A 7,695-nucleotide genomic window follows, 5' to 3' on the forward strand; every position below is an offset into this window, starting at 1 on the left:
TGCATCGGCAGGAGGACGCGCAACCACTGCGCCACCAGGGAAGCCCCTAAATACATTTTTAAGAAAGAAAAATAAACCACCGCTTGGCCACAGGACTGATTTAATTTTCACATTTGCCTTCCAGCTGTGCTATGCGGCTGCTTCCCACTAGCTATCTAGTTTACATTTGGTAGTTATGCAGCATATCTTATACTCACTGGTAATCACAGTGAACATACAAATTTGTATTCTGCTTACAAAGTCTTTTTTTTTTTTTTTTTTTTAAGCATTTGTTCTTTCATATAGATTCAGCGCTTGGGGCCAATCATTGTTGGATATCAGTTTTCATCTTACGAGAACATCACTGAAAAGACAATGGGAGATGTTTTCCTTGCTTGTATTGGGTGTCTGTGAAATGCTTTGTTTTTCAGAGTTCTATAGACTAAGGAGTTCACCCAAGAACAGAACAGAACAGACTTTTCATACAGATTATTTGTATTGTTATCTAAATGGGGCATTCTATCTGTACGGGAGGAAATTTCCCACATAAATTGAGTAGACACAGCACTGGTGGTGTATCCCGAGCCACCAGGCTTGGAATCCTGGGCCCGTCCCTCGCTAGCTGTGTGACCTTGGGCCACTTACCTAATTCTCTGGTCCTCGGCGTCTATCTCTGTACAGTGAGGACGGTAGTATCTATCACATTGGGCTGGGGAGAGGATTATGTGAGATACAGACTGGGCTTTGACCCTTAGAGCATATAGTCTATGTAGGTAACTGTGTAACTGTAGTATGATGTTCCCCATGTGATAATGGGATTGACCTTGGGCAAAGCCTCTTTGAGCCAAGATTTGTACGTAAGTGAAGGGGGAAAACAAAAGTCCCAATGAGACTAGACAAAATAACGAAAACAAAAGTGCTTTGTTATTTAAGATGTGTCTGTCCATCTATCTGGCCTTCATTCTACCATCTTCCTGTGTCTGTTTTCCCTGGTCCCAGTATGAGGGGTGGAAGTTCAGGGAGGAGTTCTTTTTTTTTTCATCCTAGGATTTTTTTATCTACATTAAAAAACCATGTACTATTACAACGGAAAGGACTGACTATTAAGTAAATAGAATTCAAAAAAAAATTTTTTTAATAAAAATATATAGCGTGTTTCATGGAGCAAAGAGGCCACAACAGTGAGAGGCCCGCGTACCGCAAGAAAAAAAAAAAAACAAAAACAAAAAAACGAGTCAGGGGGTAATTCTGAAGTGTGCCCCACAACCAGAACCAGAGTAGCCAACTGCACCGCGCCGGAAGCTTCCAGGGACTCCCTCTCCGGGCCCAGCCCCAAGCCCCGGGGCTCATGCCACGCGCACAGCCTCTCTGCTCCATCACCCTGCGCTGCTCTATCAGTCTCCAGGGCCCAGTTCCCTGGGAGCTTGAGTGGAGACGCTGAGGACTCCATCAAGAGCCAGCCTTCCGAACAGCAGCAAGTGGGCACAGAGGCGGGGGCCGGGGGCCGGGGCGGGGGGCGGTCGGCGAGGACGGCCCAGCCTCCTGCAGGGCGGGCGGGGTCTCTCCGCAGCAGCCGGAAAGGTAGGAAAACCCTGCAGGTGCTGGTGGAAAGTCATCGGCCCTTCCTGATTCCTTATCTGCCCTTTGCACTTTCTTTTCTCCTCTCCCCTGCCCCACTTTCCTCCCTGATTTCACGCTACTGATTGCCACCAGAGCCCGCTGAGACAGCTGGCAGCCTCCTCCACGGTCTGCAACCCTGGGGTGGGGCTGGTCCCCTCCACAGTTCTAAACTTTTTTTTAGAAACTTAGACTTTTAAAACAAAGCAAAATCAATTATCAAGTTTTGAACCACCTCTCCTGCAAAGATAAACTTTTTAAATGAACTGCTTCTGCTGGGAAAAGAAACCAGGGGGAAATACCATTTACAGATGATCTCAGACTTTGACGTGAGAACCTCCGATCTGATCTCAGTTCCCCGATGGGGCTGACTCGGGATGAGTGAGTGTGAAGCACGGCGGGCACCCCTCACACACCCCGGCCCCTTCCCCTGAACTTGCCCTTCTTCCTCACTTCCCCTTCTCCTTCTGTTCCTAGACAGAACCCAGAGAGGCTAACGAGGCCGTCAGATCCATAGTGGGTGTTCAGTGACTTCCCTTTTTCAAAGCTTTTTTACTGAGGTGCTACTAAGCAGGCTTCTGACAGCCCCTCCTTGGTGAAGCTTTTCCAAAACACCACCTGCTCTTTCTCTGTTCAACTTCTAACCACCCAGTTCTGCTTTTTCTAGGAGTTCTCAAAACACTAAATAATACTGTTTGAGTTTATTAGCTAATAGAATGTACAGATACCTTAAAAATCAGAAATCAGATAGGATTTTTTTCAAACAGGGCTTTAGAAGGAAAGTTTTAATGCAGGCAGTTATGGGATCCCAGTTGGGGGAAGGGGTGGCGTCCCATAACTCGTCTGTCTTTTCCCTGTGGCGGGAAAAACAACTCAACCCAGAGTTGCTCAAGGACTTCCTGTTAATATCACTAAAAGAAGAAACCCTCCTTCTCTCTACCCACACTCACATCAACACTTCTGACCCCAAATGTGTCACCAACAAATTCTCCACCTTTCTGGACACCAAGTCGAGGTCCTGCAGTTCAATTCTGACACTAACCTCCTGCGGGTAGCGCTGACCCCAGAAGTTAAGGGCTCAATATCACAAGACTGCTCCCACTTCAGGGGTCAACGGCAAGGTAGCCCCACTTGCGTGTGACTTTGCTACACGCTGGGGGTCCCCGCAAGCCCCCTTCAGGTTCAATACTGTGCTCTAACAGCTCACAGAACTCAGAGAGACACGTACTTACGTGATTTATTATATAATAAAGGATACAGATGAACAGATAGAAGAAGCGGTACATACGGCAAGGTCTGGAAGGGTCCCAAGTGCAGGAGCTTCTGTCCCTGTGGAGCTGGGGTGCATCACCCCCTCAACACATAGATGCGTTCACCAACCTGGAAGCTCTCTGAATCCCATAGTTTAGGGATTTTTATGGACGCTCCCCATGTAGAAATGATCATTTATTAGCTCAGTCCTGGTCCCTTTCTCCTCCCTGGAGGATAGGGGGTAGGGCTGCAAGTTTCTAATCAGGGCTGGGTCTTTCTGGTGAGCACCCCCTTCCTGAAGCTATCCCGGAGCCATCTCATTACAACAAAAGATGCTCCAGGAAATTCTAAGGGACTTAGGAGCTCTATGCCAGGAACTGGGAACAGAGACTAATATATATATTTATTACTATTTCACAATCACTTGTGTAGAAGTGAATTAATCACTGCTGTGAAGTGACCACCTATAGTTGTCCAGTGTTGTCACTGAACTACTGAATGTGCATATTTGCACCGTTGGAGTATTTTGCTCTCTTAAACTCATACAGAGTAGAGATTGTTCCAGTCACTTTGGACATGCAGAAGAGCTACTCCGTAAATGAGCAGTGGATAGATCAATGCTTCCCTGAGCCTATTACCGCTTTCTTTCTTTCTTTCCAAATTTAACACTGGTTTATAGACATTTTCTTTACACAAAACTTGAGAGGATTGCATATTAACCACTACATACCGATCACCCAGCTTCAACAATTATCATTGCTATTCTTGTTTCATCCACTCTCCCATCAACACTTTTTGCTAGAGTATTTTACAGCAAACCTCAGTCATCATGTAATTTCAACCACAGAGACTTCAGTATAGATTTTGAATAGGGAAGGACTTCTTGAGAAAAAAAAAACTCAACTACATGCCATTTTTGCAACTAACAAAATTAACAATAATCTCTTAATATCATTTTAACACTGAGGCCAGATTCAATTTTCCTTGTATCAAAAGAGGTTTTTTGCAGTTGCTTTGTTCAAATGAGGATTCTATTTTTCTTTTCTTTTCTTTTCTTTTTTTTAGAGGATTGCATATTAACCACTACATACCGATCACCCAGCTTCAACAATTGTCATGTTGCTATTCTTGTTTCATCCACTCTCCCATCAACACTTTTTGCTAGAGTATTTTACAGCAAACCTCAGTCATCATGTAATTTCAACCACAGAGACTTCAGTATAGATTTTGAATAGGGAAGGACTTCTTGAGAAAAAAAAAACTCAACTACATGCCATTTTTGCAACTAACAAAATTAACAATAATCTCTTAATATCATTTTAACACTGAGGCCAGATTCAATTTTCCTTGTATCAAAAGAGGTTTTTTGCAGTTGCTTTGTTCAAATGAGGATTCTATTTTTCTTTTCTTTTCTTTTCTTTTTTTTTGACTGTGCCGCATGGCTGGCGAGATTTTAGTTCCCCGACCAGGGATTGAACACCCACGCTGTCGGCAGTGAAAGCGCCGAGACCTAACCTCTGGACCGCCAGGGAATTCGAGGATTCTTAAAAGAGTACGTGTGGCATTGGATTGGTACGTCCCTATGTCTGTTTTAATCTCTAAGTTGCTCTCTTTTTATTTATTTATTTTTAAAAGACTGTTTATTTGTAGAAGCCAGGTCATGGGTCCTGCAGACATCTCCCACGCTTTGGGTGTGGCTGATTGCACCCACCTCGTGACACTTGGCACTCTCCCCTATCCCGGGGTAGCAGATGCTTGTGATGCACTGGGCCACGTGGCTTGGACCCGCCTGGTTTCAGTGAAGCTTAAATGATGATAATTGTGGTCCCACACGAAACACTGCAGCCGTTACTCTGCTTATCTGCCTCTTGGGTTTCTCCCAAACATCGTGTGGAGGAGGGGAGGTCAAGGGGGAGAATTAACATTTCTGGGAACCCTTAACCAGTGACAGATAAATTCCCCACCCTCTGGCGGGATTATTTTGAGGCATGTTCTACATGATTCCTCAGAGGGTCCCCAGTTATCCATCGTTCATTGGTTCTTTGTTATTAACTTATTAATAGAAGGTAACCACCCTTTATTAGTAACACACAGACTTCATTGTCTTTTCTCCCAGGTTTTACGTTCTTCATTCCTTCACTTCTTCCTGAGACCATCTGCCGAACAAGCCACCTCCACCCAAATCCTTGTCTCAGGCCCTTTTCCTGGTGGGTCCCAAACTAAGACACCTCCTTATGTCCTGTAAGGGATGGTTACATCTAGAGGCTTGGCTAGATTCAGGTTCCTTATCTTTTCTTTTTGGCAAGTCGGCTTCTTAGGAGGTGCTGTGTGCTTTGTTGTACCACTGGCATTGTGTAGGCGGGGCACCTGCTAGTATTTTGTGCCTCAAACCATTAGGACTCTACCTCAAAGACTCAGGAGCCTTACCCTCATGTCTCCTGTAACCCATTTTGGAGCTACCCTCCCTGCATTTGTGTCTAAGCCCTTCCAAAGCTGACGGATATCTCCGCCTGCAGGTAGCACACTATTCATTTAATGGGAGGAGACGTGTCTGGCTGCCCCTCACACAGAGCTCTCAAAGCAGCAGAGTTTGGCTCACTTCACCTCACTAGAGCCTCCACGGGTGAGTCATTTCTGCTGCGTGTGTACCTTTTAAAGTCCTCACGGATGGAGCACTTGGTATCACAAAAGTAGAAGCTCATCAAAGGTGTGCGTTGCTCAGCTGGGTGGCTGCCAACCAACTCCTGTGAGGCTTAGCACCTTGTAATGGAAAGCAGAGGGGAGCCATCAGCTGGGCGGGTGCGTGTGTGTGCGTGCGGGAGAGTGTGGACACACAGCACCGCTTTCCCTTCGGTGGCACAAATCGCTACCTGCTTGGCATGATTTCTCCTTCCGAGAAGCCTTCCCCCTTCTGCGTTGCCTCTCCTGGTCCCCAGTTATTCCCTCCTGCCTGAGATACCTGAAACGGAGGATGTTCACGTGGGAAGTGGCTTGATGAGTGAAGAGACGTGGAATTTTGAGTTAGAAGACCTGATGATTCACTGTGTGGCCCTGGGCCAGTCACTGAGCCACCTGTTTTTCTTATCTTTAAGTTGGATATAATAAAAACATATGTTAGAATGCTTTGACTTAAATCAAGTGAGAGAGTGCCTAACGAAAGAAGAATATCGTAAGCAGTAAAGCCTTGGATGAACAAGAGACAGTATTTCTATGCCTCAGTAGGAATAGATTTTTAATTCTTTCTTGGACAGGTTTCAATAGGAATAGAAAATGAGGATTGAACCAGACAGGGTGCTTAGTTGCAAACAACAGAAACAGACTCGGGCTAATGATGTAGAAAAGAGACTTACTGACAGTATATTGAGTAGCTTTTAGATTTGCCAAGAGGTCCCAGAACCAGGTGTGGAAAATGCTCAGGAGTGAAGAGCTCTGGGAAATGACCACAGTCATGGCTGAGACCACACCATGGAACTGGGTCACTGGTACAGCTGCTTTTAAACATAGGACAGCACGGCCCAGAACATTCCACAGCCCTGCAGCAGCTGGTGCCTCTTGCTTCAGGTGGTTCTCAGTGGTCCCAGGCTTGCTTTTGGCCAGCCTCTGGGTGGGCATTGGAGGCAAGCCCAGTCACCGCCCGTGCCCCTCTGAGCCCCCCTCAGTGCTGAGAAGCGGGCTGAGGGGGGTAGACCCAGCGTCAGTAAGCAGGAGTAGCAGCGGGGGGACGCCGGAGGCTGACAGAGGCCAAGACAAACACTGATAATAATCAGTACTATTGATTATGATCAGATACAAGACTTTCTGACAGACAGTTGTTGAGGGTCTACTGTGGCCAAGTGTCATGGTAGCTACAGGGCAGGTAAGACACGGCTTCAGCTTTGAATCCAAAACATAAACTGTGGACATTACGGTATATGCCACGTGATGAAATTGTTTGTAGCCAGTATTAACGATCATTATGAAAATGCTTTTGATACACACTTAATGAGACAAAAGAGGAGAATACCAAATTGTATGCACATTTGATTACAAGGGTATATAAGTGTGTGTGTGTAAGGTCGTGTGCAAAATGGAAAAGGGCTGTTTTGGGCTAGGGTAGCAGAATTGTGGGTGATTTTTACTTTATTTTTGTCCATGCCGTGTGGCTTGCAGGATCTCAGTACCCCGACCAGGTATTGAACGTGGGCCACAGCAGTGAAAGCCCAGAATCATGTTCACGTGGGAAGTGGCTTGATGAGTGAAGAGACGTGGAATTTTGAGTTAGAAGACCTGATGATTCACTGTGTGGCCCTGGGCCAGTCACTGAGCCACCTGTTTTTCTTATCTTTAAGTTGGATATAATAAAAACATATGTTAGAATGCTTTGACTTAAATCAAGTGAGAGAGTGCCTAACGAAAGAAGAATATCGTAAGCAGTAAAGCCTTGGATGAACAAGAGACAGTATTTCTATGCCTCAGTAGGAATAGATTTTTAATTCTTTCTTGGACAGGTTTCAATAGGAATAGAAAATGAGGATTGAACCAGACAGGGTGCTTAGTTGCAAACAACAGAAACAGACTCGGGCTAATGATGTAGAAAAGAGACTTACTGACAGTATATTGAGTAGCTTTTAGATTTGCCAAGAGGTCCCAGAACCAGGTGTGGAAAATGCTCAGGAGTGAAGAGCTCTGGGAAATGACCACAGTCATGGCTGAGACCACACCATGGAACTGGGTCACTGGTACAGCTGCTTTTAAACATAGGACAGCACGGCCCAGAACATTCCACAGCCCTGCAGCAGCTGGTGCCTCTTGCTTCAGGTGGTTCTCAGTGGTCCCAGGCTTGCTTTTGGCCAGCCTCTGGGTGGGCAT

The sequence above is a fragment of the Physeter macrocephalus genome, chromosome 12 (genome assembly GCF_002837175.3).
Source record: "Physeter macrocephalus isolate SW-GA chromosome 12, ASM283717v5, whole genome shotgun sequence".
Lineage (NCBI taxonomy): Eukaryota > Metazoa > Chordata > Mammalia > Artiodactyla > Physeteridae > Physeter > Physeter macrocephalus.